This window comes from Schistocerca piceifrons, chromosome 4, assembly GCF_021461385.2.
Source record: "Schistocerca piceifrons isolate TAMUIC-IGC-003096 chromosome 4, iqSchPice1.1, whole genome shotgun sequence".
Lineage (NCBI taxonomy): Eukaryota > Metazoa > Arthropoda > Insecta > Orthoptera > Acrididae > Schistocerca > Schistocerca piceifrons.
The window spans coordinates 107,464,949-107,488,778 of NC_060141.1; positions in this window are offsets into that span (position 1 = coordinate 107,464,949).

Here is a 23,830-nt window from a genome sequence, read left to right on the forward strand (position 1 = left end):
AAGAGGAGTAGCCCTATATATTATCTAGATTCATCGTAAATTAACTCTCTTTTCCTCTTTTTTAACGATTATAATGAACCTCAAATCGATTTAGGGGACTAATAATTTCTACCACAGGTTTTTTTATTGCCTTAATAGAAATCTTGTTTGTACATTTGCTGCAATTCCTTTAGGGAATTAGCAACTTTTTAGCTCAACAAGTTAATAGATAATCAGCAGAATTAATATAAAGTTATTTGTTCATTACCTCATAATACATTGCACCAGTAAGGATGCAGCTCCAGTGTGAATGCTCATATCGAATACAGGATGAGTTGTTTGGTGATGGTAAGCAAATCCTTCTGACTACAGTCAAACGATTGGCAGCTGCTATGAACCGATGGGTTGGAAGAGCTCCCTAGATTCGTGCAAATGTGATACCGGTAACAGAGGTACCCCAAGTACCATCCTCTCGTGCGGATACTGCCTCCTCTGCAGAAAGTACAGGATCTGCCATTACACTTCCACTTGACTGCAAGTAGCGTGTTAGTGTTAGATCTAGGTGTGCTTTGCAGGGACCAGCGAGGACTCAGGTGTTACACTGATCGCCCTAACCAAAAAGTATGAGGTGCTATCTTTCACTAAGGCTGAAACTGAACCAGTGGGGGTCACTTCACCTGTTTCGGGTAAACAAGTTTTGTCAAGGTGAGGCAAATGTAGAATGGTAGGGTTCTATTAACCGTTGGCAGTTCAAATGTGTGGCGAATGATGTACCCCGTATGCATACGGCAACAAATGACTGGAGAGGGCACCGAGTGCACTCACTGTGTATGCCTGGGTCACCATTCAGCATGTTGAAGAGGATATTCCCGCAGCCACTGAGGGAACAGGGTGCAACCAACTATTGATCGTGGCGCACATTGGAACAAAAGATACCTGTCGTCAGGTATCCGAGGTCATACTAGGATCATTCCAGTGACTTGCAGGGAAGTTTCACAATACCAGCCTGGGGCATGGAGTTCCAATGAAGCTCACAATTTGCAGACCTGTCCCCAGAACTAACTGAGGCCCTTTGGTTTTGATTCAGGTGGAGGTTTCGAAGGTCCTGTGACAAGCTAGGCTACGACTTCCTGGACTTGCGCCATGGCGTTGAGAAGTGTAAGGTTGTCCCTAAAGAGTCACGTGGGCTCAACACACCATGGGCTGCTACTCAGGTAGCTGACGCAAAGGTTTTTATATTGGACGACCCTGCACGCAGTCCAGGTATTTATAGCTGTAGGAAGCCCGGAAGTATCAGTGTAAGATCGATAGAAACGCCTCCAACAGTTGAGAATAATAAGATCCTAATGATAAACTTCAAAGGCATTCGCAACAAAGTGCGAGAAGTTGAAGCCCTAATTAAAAGCAGTGAAGTCCACATAATACCAGGTACAGAAAGCTGGTTGAAACCTGAAATTGATAGCAGAAGGATTTTTAGAGAAAGTTGAAGTGTGTATCGAAAGGATAAGCAAATCATAAATGGAGGTGGGTGTTTGTTGGAGTGCACAAGAAACTCGAATCCACCGATATAAAAATTAAAGATACATATGACATTGTTTGGGCAAGACTCGGTACCGGGGGTGGTCATAAAATGATAACTCGGTCCTTTTATCGCCCACCAGACTCGTCTTCTGATGTAATCGAAAACTTTAAAGGAAACCTCAGTTCACCTGTACGCAAGTTCGCCGATCATGTTGTAATCATTGGGGGAGACTTTAAACATCCAGTAATTGAATGGAAAATTTACAGTTAGTGGTGGGCGTGGTAAGACATCCTGCGAAACATTAATAAATGCATTCTTCGAAAACTGCCTACAACAGACAGTTAGGAACCCCACTCATGACGGAAATAAGTTGGATCTAATGGCATCAAATAGACCTAAGCTCTTTGATTATTTCCACACCGAAACTGGTATCATAGATCACCACGCAATTCTGGCAACAATAATCATCGAATTGCAAAGGACATCTAAAAGAAGCATATATACCCAATGAGTAACTTGAAACTTTCAACACAGGACAGGAGCCTGTAGAAGAACTATGGCTCAGATTTAAATGAGTAGTTGTCCACGGATTCCGAAAACACAGATCACATGAAACACTACTCGCATTTTCTCACAAGACATTCTGAAGGCTTTGGATCAAGGCTGTCAGATAGATGCACTATTTAGTGGTATCCGAAAACCATTTTACTCAGTACCACATCTATGTTTATTGTCAAAAATATGATCATTTGGGGTATCAAGTGAAATTTGTGACAGTATTAATAGCTTTTTGATAGTGCAGCGAGGCGGGTTTAAAGTCACGTTGCATTGCGTGCTGTGCACTACAAAAAGTTCCACCTACCTCAGTACGGCGTCTGATCACCAGCCTTATTCTCTGCATACGTAGATACTGTTCAGACGATGTTAAAAGCAGCGTTGAAGAAAAAAATCGTCAATACTTACCTTTGCCAAGTCCGCCTAAACTCTGGTAGCAAGCTATCCTGTAATATCTTATAACGATTTTCTGGTGCAGGGCGATTGCTTCATTCTTTTAGAAAAAATGTTAAAATTCCGCAACAAGTTCTTTATTTCTTTAGGTTCAAAATTAAAGAATTAGCCATCAGCCCGTATTTATTTAAACGACTAATATCAATGTCCACAGCTCACAGTTCATACAACCCAGTATACACGCGAGACAGCCAGAAATGTATTTAAGTCCGACTCGAATTATTACATGATCCACAGTCGATGCACTGGTACAATATATGAGTTTCACATTCGGGTCCGCAGCTCGTGGCCGTGCGTAGTGCTCTCGCTTCCCGCGCCTGGGTTCCCGGGTTCGATTCCCGGCGGGGTTAGGGATTTTCTCTGCCTCGTGATGACTGGGTGTTGTGTGATGTCCAAAGGTTAGTTAGGTTTAAGTGGGTCTAAGTTCTAGGGGACTGATGACGATAGATGTTAAGTCCCATAGTGCTCAGAGCCATTTGAACCATTTCACATTCGGTCTTCTTTTTCAGTGGATTTCTAATAAAGAAACTGCTCGCCAACTATTCAATAGATGAATATGAAACATTCTTAATAGGTGTCCTATCATCTTGTTTCTTTCTCTTATTAGTGTTCCCTACAAATTCTTTTCCAAACTGATTCTGTGCAGAACCTCCTCATTCCTTACCTTATCAGTCCCCCTAATTTTCACCATTCTTCTGTAGCATCACCTTTCAAATGCTTCAATTCCGTTCCGCTCCGGTCTTCTCACAAGTCCATGTTTCACTACCATACAATGCTGCGCTCGAAACGTACGTTCTCAGAAGTTTCTTGCTCAAATTAACACAAATATTTGACACTTGCAGAATTCTCTTAGACAGGAATGCCCTTTTTGTCAGTGCTAGTCTGCTTTTGATGTTGTCCTTGCCTGATCTGCCACTGTTTATTTTGCTGCCTAGGTAGCAGCATTCCTTAACTTCATCTACTTCGCGATCGTCAATTCTGACGTTAAGTATCTCGCTGTTATCGTTGCTGCTGCTCCTCATAAATGTCGCCTTTCTTCGGTTTATTCTGAGCCCATATTCTGTACTCATTAGACTGTTCGTGCCATTCAACACATCCCGTAACTATTGGCCCCTTTCATTGACGGTAGCGTGTCATCAGTGAGTCGTATTACGGACATACTTTTACTTTAAATTTTAATGTCACTCTTAAACCTGTATCTGTGTAGTTAGAAACCCGTGTAAGAAGGCACAGTATTGTAGTGTAAATCATTGCGTCATACATCGGAACTGATTTACGTAGACGACATAAAAAAATGTTCAAATGGCTATGAGCTCTGTGGGACTTAACATCTGAGGTCATCAGTCCCCTAGAACTTAGAACTACTAAAACCTAACTAACCTAGGGACAACACACACATCCATCCCCGAGGCAGGATTCAAACCAGCGACCGTAGCAGTAGCGCGGTTCCGGACTGAAGCGTCTAGAACCGCTCGGCCACCGCGGCGCGCAAACGACATAAAACCCAAATCAGGACTGCGGCATCAACCGTGAAACTGGTTCTTTCCAAGATGTGGGCGAGAATGTTTTCTGTATTTTCGATCGAAGGTAATCATACTTTGTAAGTACTTTGATTTCCATTTATATTACCACACAGCAGAACAATAAAAAGTTGCCTTAAGTTTTCACGTTAATCTGAAACACAACTTGAGTACCTTCATTAGTTTGCAGGAAGTTTTATAACCCTGCATCACTATCAAAGTTACCACAACAATTTTTGTGTTTTGAATGGAACGTGGTACCAACTCTGATCACATTACAGCTGTCTTTGTCACTCATTTCCGCACTATCGAAGGCGAGTAGAAAACGTGTTCTCGTGTCCATCGCTCAAAGATCATAATGTCGTCTAAGTTGTATACAAATTATTTAAATGTAAAATGAGGGTTACTGAAAGTGTTGTTACATTACAGATAAGTGCTTAAACTAATTTTTTCGTCACGTGCCTACACATTATGTTCTCCTACCTTTACGTAAATGACACTACGATTATGAAACATTCTTTCCTAGGCGTTTCAAGGTAATGGGACTTAGGTAATATAAATTTACCGCAGTATTGTGCACCGAAATTTCGTTGTAGCTATGTTCTTAGCTTCCTTTTACTCCACATAATTGTTGATGGCCATTAGCGGCTGGAGTTACATAATAGTTAACTACATTTTCCGACACATGACAGGGCGTAGCTACATAAAGTATAAGTGATTTGATCCGCATATTAATAAAATTTTCTCTTTTCCATAAGCTCGCACTCGTATTCATGAGACCAACTGAGCTCCATGGCTTATAAATGTACAACGTCTCATACAAAAAAAATCCGTGATTTATTGCAGGTCTAGATTTCGACCTTAACACACTCACTGTCGGTGCTACAATTCAGACAAAGATAGAATCAACGACAGGTAAAAAACATGTATATATCACGATTGCAGGAATCCGTATAAGTGGAAACATGGCAATAACGTACCATTACCAAAAAGTCACACAAGTCTCATCATCCCAGGGCGTTAACTTATGAGATGCCTTTACAAGGCAGACTCAAAACTGAGACCGTTACTCACATGCAGTGCACATGGAATGAAAATACGTCATCGAGGACGTGTACTGCGCTCTACGGATTAGCGAAGCCAGACTTCATTTATACACTTTGTCACAAACTCGAAGAAATCACAGCAATATATTCTGAATTCCAGTCATTTCTATGCGGCACAAGTATAATATTTGAAACTTACCCGTTAGTAAAGTTCATCGTATGACACCTGATCATGCCAACGGATACTGTCACACCCATTATTTACTTCATCATCTCTGTACCCCTTGTTACGGTTCACCATTCAGTGACCCCTTTGATCATACTCCCGTTGGTGTAATGGGTAATCTTGATCTGGTTCATGAGGGATGCTCCTTGTGCTTCTAGTAAATCGCTTGTCCATTAGTCTCCACTGCATTAATTAATGGCCGGTCACTGTGGCCGAGCAGTTCTAGGCGCTTTAGACCGGAACCAAGCGGCTGCTCCGGTCGCAGGTTCGAATCGTGCCTCGAGCATGGATGTGTGTGATGTCCTTAGATTAGTTAGGTTTAAGTAGTTCCACGTCCAGGGGACTGATGACACCAGATGTTAAGACCCATAGTGCTTAGAGCCATTTGAACCATTTGAACCTTAGTTAATAACTGATCTCTACACTCTGAATAAGAAACTCTTGCCTGTTTCATACACATTTGAAAGTCATGAAAGCTTGTACTGTCTGAGACAGCAACTGTTAATCATGTGGACAGGATCATCGTTAATGGTCACTGGAAAGCGGGACACGTGGCGTATCTTTAGAATATGAACAATCAAAAACGCCAAAACATCACTTCGTTGTATATAGCAAAACCCGAACATTTTCTTGCAGTGTCAACAAGTTACATGAAAAACTGGACGCCCTCTACGTCGGTAATGTCTACTGCTGTAACAACAATATAGCTAACTAATATCTGTTATCGTAAGACAAAAAATTATATCAGGTTGGACACTATCATGTCTGAATGAACATTAGTCACCCATACGATGGTCATCTCAAATAGTAGACACACAATGGATTACTTCGTTTTACATCGTATAGTGGTGAGATATTGAAGAGAATGTGATACGAGATTTATAGAAAGAGGTTTATAGAAAGCTCAAACTTTTCTTAAAAGGATAGCGTTTGTCTGGTGTAGGAAAAGTTTAGAAATATCTCTGGAGAGATGTCCATCTTAAGAAATCAGTCATTCAAGATGTGTGGAGAATGGCTCTGAGCACTATGGGACTTAACATCTGTGGTCATCAGTCCCCTAGAGCTTAGAACTACTTAAACCTAACTAACCTAAGGACATCACAAACATCCATGCCCGAGGTAGGATTCGAACCTGCGACCGTAGCAGTCGCGCGGTTCCGGACTGAGCGCCTAGAACCGCTAGACCACCGCGGCCGGATGTATGGAGAGTATCTGGTAGTCAGCATGGGTACGCTGCCTGATTGTTGAATTTCTTTCCTTGTCCATTACAGGTTGAATTCATTTCTGCACTTCATTTCATAGACTGTGATAGTGACAACGGTCATAACATAAACAATAAGCCCTTACATCAGTCGTTGCTCAAGTACAGTACTAATGTGTTGTGATTATGGTACTAATGTGATGTGATACTGAATAAGTTTAGTGTCAATGTAACATGTACACGATGTAATCATTGAGATGAGATACTGTTATTCCAGGTGGCATGTGGCATACATCCTATTACTACAAAGTTTAAACACTAAATTTAATTGAATGGTCATTGAGATGCATTCGAAGTGATATCCTCAGCACAATGCTACTGTAAAACTGTTGAACAAGTTCATACGTTTTGATGCAAAGCATCCTTATTTAATTTCATCCCCAAACATACTTACCTACAGCTAAATACTGCCACATCAGAACCTTTCTTTATTATAAAGTATGCAAAATTACAAGGCATATCGAAAAACTTTATTGTGTGTGTGCTGTTCCGTTCCAGATATTGAATGCTGTGAGTAGTGTTAAAATTTCTTTTTATTTTTGTCTCACTGTGTAACTCCTACGTTTTTAGCCGTTTTCTCAGCATACTACATGTCATCTGCAATGGTATGAGCGGCTGTTACGCGGAAATAGGAATATGTAGTCTTAAATACGCTGCTGGTGCACTGTTTTTATTTGTAGTGTCGTTCTCTCATTCAACCAGATAAACTCAAAATTTCGACACACGAGATGGATGAACAGGGGATACTGACAACCGGACGTCAAGAAACGAGAAACACTGATCAAGAACCAAAGGAATCACAAGGATACAGAATTTACAAGGAATACCAGGGAAAATGAAGCAATGCCCGAAATACGGAACAGGATTCGCAGTCAATCTCAAAATGTTAGATTCCATAATGGAATTCAAAGCACCATTTCCTAGGCTCTCTTCATTAACTATAAAAGCGCTAAATAGAACATACACAGTAATGAATGCCCATGCAACAACTACAGATAAAAATAATAGAAAAGACCACAGGGAAGATTTGGATGGATTTTGGGAGCTTTTGGAACAGACAGCAACAAACATCGACAAAAATCACACTTAAATTTTAATTGGAGACGTTAATGCCCGATTAGGAAAGGAAAAGAGATACAGAGATGTAATAGGAAAATGGCCAGCACAATGAAGAACAAACCAGAATGGCATGAGGCTGGTGGAATCCTGTAGAAACCATAACATGATCTCCAAATCAACATATTTAATGAGTTGACTAAATAAACTTAAAAGCTGGAAACACCTAGACTGGACAAAAGGAGAATGGCAGTTGGATCATGTTTGCATGGATAGGAACTGCTACAAGAAAGCCTGCAATGTGAAAGTCCTGAGAGGAACTGACATCGGCTCAGAATATTACTTGACAAAAATAAAAATTAAGTTCACCCCACTGAGAAAGAAAAATGCCACCCAAAAAAGATGAGAACTTATAACCCTCATAAATTGATAAATATCATCGAGGAATATAAAAATAACAGGTGATCTGGATGAAATAATTCCCCAATTGAAACAAGTAGCTCAACAAGTAGATACAATAAATCCTAGGAAAAGACATCTGTGGTGGAATGACGAACGTGATAAAACAGGGGAAGATAGACACCACGCCTAGTGAAGGTATCAGAGTCAAAAAACAGAAGAATCTTACTTGGAACTCACAAAAGAAGGAAAGATGACTCCAAAAATATTAAGGAGGATTAAACGTCAATATCAAAAGATATACTTTCTATGATAGAAACAAATAGTAAGAAAACAAACTCACGAGATTACTACAAAACATTTAGCAGACTACTCCAAAAACATGATCCCCCAACATTAATGCTAAAAGGTAAAAACAATGAGATGGAATTCAGAAATTTTAGCAGAAACATTTAATGAACTACTAAAGAGCGAGGATCCTCCTGAGCTTCTTTAAATAAACGCAGGAACTCCCATAAAAGCCCCACTAGAAAATTCAAACCCACCAACAATTCAGGAAATCTACAAAGCTTTGAGCGAGCTCAGGAATTAGAAAGCAAGTGGAGAAGATCAAACACTTGCAGAACTCTGGATATACGCAGCAGAACCCGTGAAGATGTCATTACATCAATGTATGGTTAAAATCTGGATCGGAGAAGAGCTACCACAATATTGGGGTGCAGCTATCATACACCCATTATACAAAAAAGGAGAAGAATCAAATTCGGACAACTACAGAGGGATTTCCCTATCGGATTGCACATATAAAATATTGTCATGAATTCTCTAAATCGCTGTAAAGATCAACTTGAAAAGGAGCTAGGAGAATATCAAGGAGGATTTATACCCTGGAGAAGCTGCCCAGAAGAGGTCAAAGGATTAAAATTAATATTGGATGCCTACAAAAGGAGACAGAAGCAACTAGTCATAACCTTTGTAGACCTCAAAAAAGCTTATTATTGCATCCACTGATCCTCTATTCTGGACATGTTAAGAAATTTTGGACTTCATCCCAAATTAATGAAAACGATAAAGTAACCCTTGCAAACACGAAGTCCTAGGCAAAATTCAGAGAACTATCTGAGCCATTTACGATTAAAACTGGCTTAAGACAAGGAGATGGTCTATCACCACTGCTCTTCAACTGTGCTCTTGGCTACTTGATGAGAGAATGGTACAAAGAGAATCCTAAAAACAATTGGAATCAAGAAAGATGAAATAAACCTAAATTGTTTGGGATTTGCCGATGACCTGCCTGGCATTAGTAGCTAATAATGAGCCTTCAAAATATAGCGCAGAAAATAAGACTCCAGATATCTTTCGAGAAGACCGAGATGATGTTAACAGACCCGCTAGTAATAGACCACTTAACAGTAGACAACAGAAAAATTAAAATAGAGAAGCAATTTAAATATCTTAGAAAGATTATAATACACAACTTGGATGGAAAACCTGCTTGGCAAGATAGAACCAATAAAATGATAAAAATCATAAAGTTTCGTGGTTTACAGACAATAGTAAATGTCTATAAATTCAAACAGAATTAAAACACTACAAGACGGTGGTTCAGCCAGAGTTAACATACGCAAGCAAGACTTTTTTTAAAGTCACTCAGAGAAACAGAGTCAACAAAACACTAAAAGTAAAAAGAAGAATAGCTAGGACAAGCATAAATAAAAATTACCAGAAGGAAGGACAATGGTGGATAGTGCTGAATGAAGTAGTGTACAGGGAACTCGAACCCATCACAGATACTATTCGTAAAAAAGGATTCCTTTCTTTGGCTACATGAAGACACCAGAAACCAGATTAGCAACAAAAGTTATGCAGAAACTGTGGATTCAGGAGCAACAAGTGGGGCGGATCAAGGAAATTAAAGAGGATATGGGAGAACTAAATATAAACTGCAAAACAAGACAGAAAATCTCAAGAAACTGAAAGACAAGAAAATAAGATTTAAACTGGAAGTAGACAAACGACACACAATGTGAAAGGTATTTACAGATGTAGAAAGACAGGAAAGATCAGAAGGAATGAAAAGATACAGGGCAGTTAAGAAAACACGAAACATGTGCTTACTGAAGAAGAGGACCAAGAAATGACTGACTCAAGTGGCCCACTGAGGTCGTAAAAGCAAATAATAATAATAATAATAGTGTCGTGAAATCAATTTTGGTGGGCACTAAGTAGTAACGTAATCTTTCGTTCAATCGTAATCTCTTACACACTTTTGTTGGTCGACTTGTAGTTTCCCTAAAAACATAGGGAAACTTATCAGCCTGGCAGTGAATCAAAGCATTACATCATCTTTCTGTTAGTGTGTATTACGACATACCTCTCAGATCACGAGAAGGGTTTGAAAGCTGTAGTTGGAGTTCCAACTACTTGTGTTCCTTACTTACAGGCTTTTGTATGTGATAGCCTTCTATCATTAGTTTATGGTGTAAACCGTTGGTGTGTTTCAAGGAGTGTAGATCAGTTTCAATGTTTGTGTAGTGTTCGTTATTATGTATTTAGTGTTCAGCGAAAGAGGAGGTGAGCTGTGGCGTTTTGCTGGCACGCCAGCGTATTTGCAAATACCTCGCCCACGCGCTCATATCTTTGCTTGTGGCGCGTACTGAGTCGTGGCTGCTTTATCTTTGCCGGAGGAGTTAACTGGAGGCTCTCGCCAAGGACGTGGACAGTTGGCGTTCGATGTTACCTGAAGCAGGAGTGCGCATCTAGTGGAGCGGGAACCGACCACGTGTATGGGGCAGCTTGGTGGAGAGCCTCCCCTGTAGCTTATGAGGAGGCTTGTTGCCGCCTTGGGTTGCGTGCTGCTAGTTCCACACATGGCTTTCTACGGTCGTCCGCTGCCTTATTGCCGCCTGCTGTACCCGACGCAAGTCATATCGGACGTCCAGCGAAAAGTTAAGTGAGACTGTACTTAGGGCATGTGTGTGAAGGTGTTGAGACTGCTACCTCACTTCTAGTAACTGTAAGTGCATGGGCGTTACCTTGGAGGTAGAGGTGTGCCTGTAAAGAGTTCATTGTGTTTAAGATAGGTGTTAAATATTAATGTAATGCACGAGCGTGCCTCTTCCAGCTCGTCGGAAATTGTTGTTTGATGTAATACGTAATCAGCTGCAAGGCCGTAATCTCTTTATCAAATATTCGAGTGTTTGGTAGCCCTAGCGCAGTGATCCCCAGTAAAGCTTGTAATGGAAGCTTCAGAATTGTGCTCGTTACGGTTTTAACTGAACAATGGGGCATAAGAGTTCATGTAATTTAATTGTGACTGAGATTGGAGTGGCCGCTGGCCTTGCTAGTAATTGTAAGTTTTCTTTAATATCTTAATAGTAGGCAATTCTACTTAAGGTTATTGATAAGATTTGCGCTGTTGGTTGTACCTTGCCCGTGTAGTTCATTCATAGTGGGCAAAGGCAGTGTGCCGTTTTATTAGTGAACAATTTCAGCTGTTCCTTAAAATGTTTTGGTGGTTGTTTACATTTCCCCTACGCACCTGTTCTACATCCACATCTACATCGATACTCCGCAAGCCACCCAACGGTGTGTGGCGGAGGGCACTTTACGTGCCACTGTCATTACCTCCCTTTCCTGTTCCAGTCGCGTATGGTTCGCGGGAAGAACGACTGTCTGAAAGCCTCCGTGCGCACTCTAATCTCTCTAATTTTACATTCGTGATCTCCTCGGGAGGTATAAGTAGGGGGAAGCAATATATTCGATACCTCATCCAGAAACGCACCCTCTCGAAACCTGGCGAGCAAGCTACACCGCGATGCAGAGCGCCTCTCTTGCAGAGTCTGCCACTTGAGTTTATTAAACATCTCCGTAACGCTATCACGGTTACCAAATAACCCTGTGACGAAACGCGCCGCTCTTCTTTGGATCTTCTCTATCTCCTCCGTCAGACCGATCTGGTACGGATCCCACACTGATGAGCAATACTCAAGTATAGGTCGAACGAGTGTTTTGTAAGCCACCTCCTTTGTTGATGGACTACATTTTCTAAGCACTCTCCCAATTAATCTCAACCTGGTACCCGCCTTACCAACAATTAATTTTATATGATCATTCCACTTCAAATCGTTCCGTACGCATACTCCCAGATATATTACAGAAGTAACTGCTACCAGTGTTTGTTCCACTATCATATAATCATACAATAAAGGATGCTTCTTTCTATGTATTCGCAATACATTACATTTGTCTATGTTAAGGGTCAGTTGCCACTCCCTGCACCAAGTGCCTATCCGCTGCAGATCTTCCTGCATTTCGCTACAATTTTCTAATGCTGCAACTTCTCTGTATACTACAGCATCATCCGCGAAAAGCCGCATGGAACTTCCGACACTATCTACTAGGTCATTTATATATATTGTGAAAAGCAATGGTCCCATAACACTCCCCTGTGGCACGCCAGAGGTTACTTTAACGTCTGTAGACGTCTCTCCATTGATAACAACATGCTGTGTTCTGTTTGCTAAAAACTCTTCAATCCAGCTACACAGCTGGTCTGATATTCCGTAAGCTCTTACTTTGTTTATCAGGCGACAGTGCGGAACTGTATCGAACGCCTTCCGGAAGTCAAGAAAAATAGCATCTACCTGGGAGCCTGTATCTAATATTTTCTGGGTCTCGTGAACAAATAAAGCGAGTTGGGTCTCACACGATCGCTGTTTCCGGAATCCATGTTGATTCCTACATAGTAGATTCTGGGTTTCCAGAAATGACATGATACGCGAGCAAAAAACATGTTCTAAAATTCTACAAGAGATCGACGTCAGAGATATAGGTCTATAGTTTTGCGCATCTGCTCGACGACCCTTCTTGAAGACTGGGACTATCTGTGCTCTTTTCCAATCATTTGGAACCCTCCGTTCCTCTAGAGACTTGCGGTACACGGCTGTTAGAAGGGGGGCAAGTTCTTTCGCGTACTCTATGTAGAATCGAATTGGTATCCCGTCAGGTCCAGTGGACTTTCCTCTATTGAGTGATTCCAGTTGCTTTTCTATTCCTGGGACACTTATTTCGATGTCAGCCATTTTTTCGTTTGTGCGAGGATTTAGAGAAGGAACTGCAGTGCGGTCTTCCTCTGTGAAACAGCTTTGGAAAAAGGTGTTTAGTATCTCAGCTTTACGCGTGTCATCCTCTGTTTCAATGCCATCATCATCCCGTAGTGTCTGGATATGCTGTTTCGAGCCACTAACTGATTTAACGTAAGACCAGAACTTCCTAGGATTTTCTGTCAAGTCGGTACATAGAATTTTACTTTCGAATTCAATGAACGCTTCACGCATAGCCCTCCTTACGCTAACTTTAACATCGTTTAGCTTCTGTTTGTCTGAGAGGTTTTGGCTGCGTTTAAACTTGGAGTGGAGCTCTCTTTGCTTTCGCAGTAGTTTCCTAACTTTGTTGTTGTACCACGGTGGGTTTTTCCCGTCCCTCACAGTTTTACTCGGCACGTACCTGTCTAAAACGCATTTTACGATTGCCTTGAACTTTTTCCATAAACACTCAACATTGTCAGTGTCGGAACAGAAATTTTCGTTTTGATCTGTTAGGTAGTCTGAAATCTGCCTTCTATTACTCTTGCTACACAGATAAACCTTCCTCCCTTTTTTTATATTCCTATTAACTTCCATATTCAGGGATGCTGCAACGGCCTTATGATCACTGATTCCCTGTTCTGTACATACAGAGTCGAAAAGTTCGGGTCTGTTTGTTATCAGTAGGTCCAAGATGTTATCTCCACGAGTCGGTTCTCTGTTTAATTGCTCGAGGTAATTTTCGTATAGTGCACTCAGTATAATGTCACTCGATGCTCTGTCCCTACCACCCGTCCTAAACATCTGAGTGTCCCAGTCTATATCTGGTAAATTGAAATCTCCACCTAAGACTATAACATGCTGAGAAAATTTATGTGAAATGTATTCCAAATTTTCTCTCAGTTGTTCTGCCACTAATGCTGCTGAGTCGGGAGGTCGGTAAAAGGAGCCAATTATTAACCTAGTTCGGTTGTTTAGTGTAACCTCCACCCATAATAATTCACAGGAACTATCCACTTCTACTTCACTACAGGATAAGCTACTACTAACAGCGACGAACACTCCACCACCGGTTGCATGTAATCTATACTTTCTAAAACCCATAATAATTCACAGGAACTATCCACTTCTACTTCACTACAGGATAAACTACTACTAACAGCGACGAACACTCCACCACCGGTTGCATGTAATCTATACTTTCTAAACGCCGTCTGTACCTTTGTAAAAATTTCGGCAGAATTTATCTCTGGCTTAAGCCAGCTTTCTGTACCTATAACGATTTCAGCTTCGGTGCTTTCTATCAGCGCTTGAAGTTCCGGTACTTTACCAACGCAGCTTCGACAGTTGACAATTACAATACCGATTGCTGCTTGGTCCCCGCATTTCCTGACTTTGCCCCGCACCCGTTGAGGCTGTTGCCCTTTCTGTACTTGCCCAAGGCCATCTAACCTAAAAAAACCGCCCAGCCCACGCCACACAACCCCTGCTACCCGTGTAGCCGCTTGTTGCGTGTAGTGGACTCCTGACCTATCCAGCGGAACCCGAAACCCCACCACCCTATGGCGCAAGTCGAGGAATCTGCAGCCCACACGGTCGCAGAACTGTCTCAGCCTCTGATTCAGACCCTCCACTCGGCTCTGTACCAAAGGTCCGCAGTCAGTCCTGTCGACGATGCTGCAGGTGGTGAGCTCTGCTTTCATCCCGCTAGCGAGACTGGCAGTCTTCACCAAATCAGATAGCCGCCGGAAGCCAGAGAGGATTTCCTCCGATTCATAGCGACACACGTCATTGGTGCCGACATGAGCGACCACCTGCAGATGGGTGCACCCTGTACCCTTCATGGCATCAGGAAGGACCCTTTCCACATCTGGAATGACTCCCCCCGGTATGCACACGGAGTGCACATTGGTTTTCTTCCCCTCTCTTGCTGCCATTTCCCTAAGGGGCCCCATTACGCGCCTGACGTTGGAGCTCCCAACTACCAGTAAGCCCACCCTCTGCAACTGCCCGGATCTTGCAGACTGAGGGGCAACCTCTGGAACAGGACAAGCAGCCATGTCAGGCCGAAGATCAGTATCAGCCTGAGACAGAGCCTGAAACCGGTTCGTCAGACGAACTGGAGAGGCTTTCCGTTCAGCCCTCCGGAATGTCTTTCGCCCCTGCCACACCTTGAAACGACCTCCCACTCTACCACAGGTGAGGGATCAGCCTCAATGCGGGCAGTATCCCGGGCAACCACAGTCGTAGTCCGATCAGGGGATGCGTGGGACGAGCTGGCCGTCCCCGACAAGCCCCCATCCGGACCCCCACAGTGATGCCCATTGGCAACAGCCTCAAGCTGTGTGACCGAAGCCAACACTGCCTGAAGCTGAGAGCGAAGGGATGCCAACCCAGCCTGCATCCGAACACAGCAGTTGCAGTCCCTATCCATGCTAAAAACTGTTTTGCAAAGAACGTCTGAACTAATCTACAGAGAGCGCAAACAAATCGACAAAATTTAAACGGTTATTAAAATACAAGATTGCCTAGTAAATGCAGTAATGCTGCTACTTGCGCACTGCTGACACTGCTCGGCGGCGGAAGGAGACTAAGCGAAATTACACTATTCAGGTACTAAAACGCGATGCTACACACAAATACTATAATACGCCCGAAATTCTGTGCGCTTGTTAAATATTACAGCTTGTTGGCTGGTGTTTTGGAGTTAGCGCTACCTATCCATCTGTGGGTACCGGGGCTGTGAAATCGTGGGTAGCGGGAGGTGACTCCACGTCGAAGCTCGAGAAGTGGGTGTTGTACGAACTGCCGCCTTCCGCATTGGCTTCCCAAAGCTAAGTTTTCGTTCTGCCTTCGAGCGACCTGGCGTCACGCCTAGCTAATAAATTCTGGCTCAAATTATGTTTGCTGGGGTATTTATTATATTTATTAAACTTTGCCTGAAGAGCAACAAACAATTGTGAAATGTTTTTGCTGTGCTACTCTTAGTAAGACTCTGCGCTGACTAATTGTTACTAGGCCTTGCAGCCGAAGTTTGAAACCTTAGTGATATTGATTGATTCTTCAGTGTAAAACAAGTGCCTTTGTATTAACTTCATACTGCCATTTATTGGGTTTCTGAGAACATCAGTTCTCAGTGCCCGAAGACTAGTCAGGAATATTTTGTGTCTTAATTTAGGCCATCTGCCGCATAATTGCCAGTGGTTTTAAAATTTTCATATATATGAGATAGACTTTGTTTCATAAAAGCACAATGGTAGCAAATTCATGAAGTTATTGTGATTTACTATTCTTATGACCTAAAGTAATCAGAATTAAGATATTGTTGGTTTAAAGGAATTTGTTTATATGATTGTTAGATAAAACGAGTGTTAACAAAAGGGGTCCAGTCCTTCCTATTTGTTTCCCTATTCCCTAGTAGAAGAACGTTTCATAAGTGTGTGCTGTAACTCTTCAGAGCTGTCGTGTGCTCTGTGAAACTTCAGAAGATTCTTTTTATTTGTCCTACATATTGCGACTAACAAGAGTTATGTGTGAGTTGGTATGTTCCTATATTGCTGGATTTGTCTTGAGGTCTTCTGATCTTAGTCTATGTTGTACTGTGCAGTATGTTATGGATAGTACTGGGATCCCTTCTACTTCAGTGTATTTCCAATTCTAGGTACTATTTTGTTATTGCAGCTGGTGCAATCTGCTGTGTCATGCATTCATTCTTCCTTTGTGTTGTCAAATACTTTTTTGTTCACTTGAGTGGTTGGTCACTATCAATATGATTCATTTTTATCTTACTATTGGGTTTACGTATGGTGCCTGTTTTGTATTCATTATTAACAGCATTTTGTTCTGTTTTTGTCCGGAACCTTTGTGTGAAACTGGCATGTTTTTGAGTCATTTGTTTGATGGATGAGCTACAGATAACTGCACTGGTGGAAAATTCATATTGTTTGTTGTTTCGTGTTACTTTAGTATTTCCGGGTATTGTGAGGTCCAGGAAATTTAGTTTAAACTTTTCTTTAGATTCCATTGTGAATTGTATCTGTAGATGTATTGTGTCGATGTTGTTTTGGTAGTCTTCTTCCTACTTTGTGTTTCATCTGTGCGACACATATCGTCATACACATATTAGTAACTGTATATTATTTTGTTCTCTTCTTGTTTAAAATGGTTGTTGAATATTATCTTCTTTATATGATCCCATAACTGAGGGGGGACCAATGGGTAGCCCTCTTTGTTACAAATAGTTGTTGATAAATGTGAAACAATTTTGTTCTGTGGATAGCCCGACAGTGTATGATATTTATTTGTATGGCTGGGTATTTCTGTTTTTCAATTTTTGTTTTGTGGTGATACTTTCTTCTGTGGGTGAACATAACATCAAAAGATACCAAGGTTGGTACTGGGGTGGGTATTGATACTCATAATTTTTTCTATTATGTCACCTGAGGTTTGAAGGCTTCTTTTTTCTGCAAGTCTTCCTTTTCTGTAGGATCTTCTGCATGTATGTCTCTCATAATTAAGATGGGGAATTTCTGAAACTAACTACTCATGTGTCTGGAATATTAGGCGAGTTAAACTTTAATTACAGAGGCAAAATACGATGAGAAAACAAAAATATTTTCTGTACAAAGTAATATAATCAAGCTAATCAGTGACCCAACACATGAATACCAAAGGCATCTTAAAAACATCACATACTCCCACTTAGAACCCGAGAAAAAGAATGCCAAAGCAGACTTGTTAAACTACAATCTTTACAAATCTTCCAAAAGTTCTTAACCTAACGTATCAGTCAGACCAGGGATTAACTTGAGAAAAGCTCCATATTACTAGAGTGACACATTCCTACAGAAATAATGCACGTGCTCAAACAATACAACCTTCAGAAACCCAGAAGACATCACAAAAAAAATTGGAATATCAACATCCACAACAGTACATGTGTCTTTCTGTATTACGTCCACATACACACATATACCACAGCAGGAAGTACAGACATCATAGAAAAACTGGAAAGCAAGAATTTAATAAAATGGAATACCTGCATCCGTCCTTTCGATGTTATTTATTATGTAGCAGCCAGCTTCAGTGATTCAGTAATCCATTTTGGGCCTTAAATGTTACAGTGACGGTTAACTGCAATTGTATACATAATTCGATTAGTGGCCAACACTATGAACTTGTTTCCATAGACTGTAACAACGATGTTATGTCTCGAACCGTTAAGTACCAACTAGCTACATAACAAATAATAAGTAATGGCCGGCTGTAGGTGTTCTATTTTATTATATAAGCTAATCACAAAACAAAGGTATTTTACTTTCAGCAACAACTTCTATTTGCAACAAGATAGGCTACGTATGAGCTTTCTCATCAGTGAAACCCTAGTTAACATTTTCTTAGAACATATAAAGATTATAATATTCAACAACATTGCGAAATGAGAAGGGTCTAAAGTTAAATACCGATACCAGCACGCGGATGACATAATGTCGTTCATTGATAGAACTCAAAGCAGGATAGAAGAGCTACAAAGTCGCTCCAAAAAAATAAACGCGCCACTACAAATCAGAATGCAACCGAGAACGAGGAACTTAATTTCCTGGACCTTATAACAACAATAAAACAATAACCAACATCAATTTTCCAGCTATAGAAAAGCTAAGTCCACAACCAGTTATGCATAGCATCGAAACACCCAACTACTCATGGAAACGCAAGTTTCAGACATACTCTCCACAGATACGCAGAACGCTTTTAAAACCTCAAAACTTCACACATAGACGAAATATAATCAGCCGAAGTGCTGTCGAAAATGAATGCAAAACAGACACCTTAAACAAGCTCAACAGCAAGAATAAACGAAAGATAATTGTAGTGGCCACCCACTCAAGTGCACATATAAAGGGTTTGGAATCACTCGGGTAGAATTCACAGACAATACGGCAGAATGCATCACATCGAAACAAGTAACAATTGGTGCATCCTAACACGTAACAATAAAATAGTACCTAGAATTGCAAAAATCGTTAAGAAACAAGGGATACGACTGGAATACGGAACAAACAATACAGTACTACCAAGACTAAAACCAGACAAAATAACTCTAGACGAATTCAGCGATGTGGGATTATACCAACTCAGATGCAACTCATGTCTATCGAAAAACATAGGACAAACAAGCAGAAACTTCCAAACTAGTTACACAGAGCACATGAGAGCTCTGAAGACCGACAGCACATATCTCACTTTCATAGAACGCTTAGTAAATGACAACCACCAACCAACAAATATCTAAATAATTGGACTATACATCTTGAAACACAGCAGCTGACTGAACCTGTAAACTAACGATAGAAGAAAAATATTGCACACATAAGTTTAAAGTGTAATGCAAATGACCAGCAAATGATAAAACTACACTTTGCAACAGCACACTCTTTATTGCTTTAACAGAACTTCCATAGGACACAGAAGTAACATACACACACACACACACACACACACACACACACACACACACACACTCATGAGCTCACACACAGTCGTAAGTACAGACACACACACATGACCTTACACAGACACGTAAGTAAAGACCAGAAGTCGTAAGAACTCGCACAACAGCTTTAGAAATCCTTCTCGCTAAATGCAAGATATCTAACCACACACACGAATAGTAAGATGGAGGAATACTTTGATTTACTGCCAAAATGATAAGCTGTATTTATCTATGTTTTAGAGGAATTAAGAGCCGACCATCTACTGTGAGGACATGACAGATTACGGTTCAACCTAATGTCCACTAAAATTGTATTCACGACACTAACGTGATTCCGCAACAGTGTACCACTGACAGATAGATGTTTAAATTTTCTTATTAGTTAATAACAGTTGCTCATACCGTTCCAGATGACATTCTGAAGGCCAAACAGGCAACAAACATGAAAACTATCCTGAACTTTGGGAAGGTATTACGAAACTTTTCATACAGTACAGTTGGTACTGTGGAACCAAAAAAATGAAGTGTACTAGAATGGTGGTTAATTAAAACAAAAAGTAAAATCTTATCCCACGAGAAAATATATAGGTAAATGTAACTCTTAAACTGTATGAAAAAATGACAATAATTAATACAGCGAAGGTCGCTCCAAGTGGGAGATAAAATCGAATTATCAAATAATTAACAAGTAATAAGCGGTGGCTACTAAACTGTTAAACTCCCTACCGCGTTCCTCATTAACAGAATATTCAAGAACGTCAATGGATAATACTCAGCAACTGTACAAACGAAATAGGGCAACATGATAAGCATCTTTCACAGTGGAGCTAAAGTAATTTACAAATAAAATAGCAACGGTACAAGTGTTTGACAAAGAATTACATGCCAAGACCAATCTCAACCTCCCCCCATTAACCATGGACCTTGCCGTTGGTGGGGAGGCTTGCGTGCCTCAACGACACAGATAGCCGTACCGTAGGTGCAACCACAACGGAGGGGTATCTGTTGAGAGGCCAGACAAACGTGTGGTTCCTGAAGACGGGCAGCAGCCTTTTCAGTAGTTGCAGGGGCAACAATCTGGATGATTGATTGATCTGGCCTTGTAACATTAACCAAAACGGCTTTGCTGTTGTGGTACTGCGAACGGCTGAAAGCAAGGGGAAACTACAGCCGTAATTTTACCCGATGATGGCGTCCTCTTGGGTAAAACATTCCGGAGGTAAAATAGTCCCCCATTCGGATCTCCGAGCGGGGACTACTCAGGAGGAAGTCGTTACCAGGAGAAAGAAAACTGGCATTCTACGGATCGGAGCGTGGAATGTCAGATCCCTTAATCGGGCAGATAGGTTAGAAAATTTAAAAAGGGAAATGGATAGGTTAAAGCTAGATGTAGTGGGAATTAGTGAAGTTCGGTGGTAGGAGGAACAAGACTTCAGGTCAGGTGAATACAGGGTTATAAATACAAATTCAAATAGGGGTAATGCAGGAGTAGGTTTAATAATGAGTAAAAAAATAGGAGTGCAGGTAAGCTACTACAGACAGCACAGTGAACGTATTATAGTGGCCAAGATAGACACCAAGCCCATGCCTACTACAGTAGTACAAGTTTATATGCCAACTAGCTCTGCAGATGACGAAGAAATTCAAGAAATGTATGATGAGATAAAAGAAATTACTTAGGTAGTGAAGGGAGACGAAAATTTAATAGTCATGGGTGACTGGAATTCGACAGTAGGTACAGGGAGAGAAGGAAACATAGTAGGTGAATATGGATTGGGGCTAAGAAATGAAAGAGGAAGCCGTATGGTAGAATTTTGCACAGAGCATAGCTTGATCATAGCTAACACTTGGTTCAAGAATCATAAATGAAGGTTGCATACATGGAAGAATCCTGGAGATACTATAAGGTATCAGATATATTATATAATGGTGAGACAGAGATTCAGGAACCAGGTTTTAAATTGTAGGAAATTTCCAGGGGCAGATGTGGACTCTGCCCACAATCTATTGGTTATGATCTGTAGATTAAAACTAAAGAAATTACCGAAAGGTGGGAGTTTAAGGAGATGGGACCTGGATAAATTGACTAAACCAGAGGTTGTACAGAGTTTCAGGGACAGCATAAGAGAACAATTGACAGCAATGGGGAAAAAAATACAGTAGAAGACGAATGGGTAGCTATGAGGGATGAAGTAGCGAAGGCAGCAGAGGATCAGGTAGGTAAAAAGACGAGGGATAGTAGAAATCCTTGGGTAACAGAAGAAATATTTAATTGAATTGAAAAAAGGAGAAAATATAAAAATGCAGTAAATGAAGCAGGCAAAAAGGAATATAAACGTCTCAAAAATGAGATCGACAGGAAGTGCAAAAAAGGCTAAGCAGGCATGGCTAGAGGACAAATGTAGGGATGTAGAGGCTTATCTCACTAGGGGTAAGATAGATACAGCCAACAGAAAAATTAAAGAGACCTTTGGAGAAAAGAGAGCCTGTTGTATGAATATCAAGAGCTCAGATGGAAACCCAGTTCTAAGCAAAGAATGGAAAGCAGAAAGATGGAAGGAGTATGTAGAGGGTCTATACAAGGGCGATGTACTTGAGGACAATAGTATGGAAATTGAAGAGGATGTAGATAAAGATGAAATGGGAGATACAATACTGCGTGAAGAGTTTGACAGAGCACGGAAAGACCTGAGTCGAAACAAGGCGCCGGGAGTAGACAACATTCCATTAGAACTACTGACGGCCTTGGGAGAGCCAGTCCTGACAAAATTCTACCATCTGGCGAGCAAGATGTACGAGACAGGCGAAATACCCTCAGACTTCAAGAAGAATATAATAATTCCAATACCAACGAAAGCAGGTGTTGGCAGGTGTGAAAATTACCGAACTATCAGTATAATAAGTCACAGCTGCCAAATACTAATGCGAATTATTTACAGTCGAATGGAAAAACTGGTAGAAGCCGACCTCGGGGGAGATCAGTTTGGATTCCGTAGAAATGTTGGAACACGTGAGGCAATACTGACCCTACGACTTATCTTAGAAGAAAGATTAAGGAAAGGCAAACCTACGTTTCTAGCATTGTAGACTTAGAGAGAGCTTTTGACATTGTTGACTGGAATACTCTCTTTCAAATTCTAAAGGTGGCAGGGTTAAAATACAGGGAGCGAAAGGCTATTTACAGTTTTTACAGAAACCGGATGGCAGTTATAAGAATCGAGGGGCGTGAAAGGGAAGCAGTGGTTGGGAAGGGAGTGAGACAGGGTTGTAGCCTCTCCCCGATGTTATTTAATCTGTATATTGAGCAAGCAGCAAAGGAAACAAAAGAAATATTGGGAGTAGGTATTAAAATCCATGGAGAAGAAATAAAAACTTTCAGGTTCGCCGATGACATCGTAATTGTGTCAGAGACGGCAAAGGACTTGGAAGAGCAGTTGAACGGAATGGACAGTGTCTTGAAAGGAGGATATAAGATGAACATCAACAAAAGTAAAACGAGGATAATGGAATGTAGTCGAATTATGTCGGGTGATGCTGAGGGAATTAGATTAGGACATGAGACACTTAAAGAAGTGAAGGAGTTTTTCTATTTGGGGAGCAAAATAACTGATGATGGTCGAAGTAGAGAGGATATAAAACGTAGACTGGCAATGGCAAGGAAAGCGTTTCTGAGAAAGAGAAATTTGTTAACATCGAGTATAGATTTAAGTGTCAGGAAGTCGTTTCTGAAAGTATTTGTATGGAGTGTAGCCATGTATGGAAGTGAAACATGGACAATAAATAGTTTGGACAAGAAGAGAATAGAAGCTTTCGAAATGTGGTGCTACAGAAGAATGTTGAAGATTAGGTGGGTAGATCACGTAAGTAATGAGGAGGTATTGAATAGGATTGGGGAGAAGAGAAGTTTGTGGCCCAACCTGACTAGAAGAAGGGATCGGTTGGTAGGACATGGCCTGAGGCATCAAGGGATCACAAATTTAACATAGGAGGACAGCGTGGAGGGTATAAATCGTAGAGGGAGACCAAGAGATGAATACACTAAGCAGATTCAGAAGGATAAAGGTTGCAGTAGGTACTGGGGAGATGAAGGAGCTTGCACAGGATAGATTAGCATGGAGAGCTGCATCAAACCAGTCTCAGGACTGAAGACCACAACAACAACAACAACCAATCTCAAATTATTCTTAACAACTGCAAGAAGGGCTTAAGACCCCGTGATAAGCGTCTACC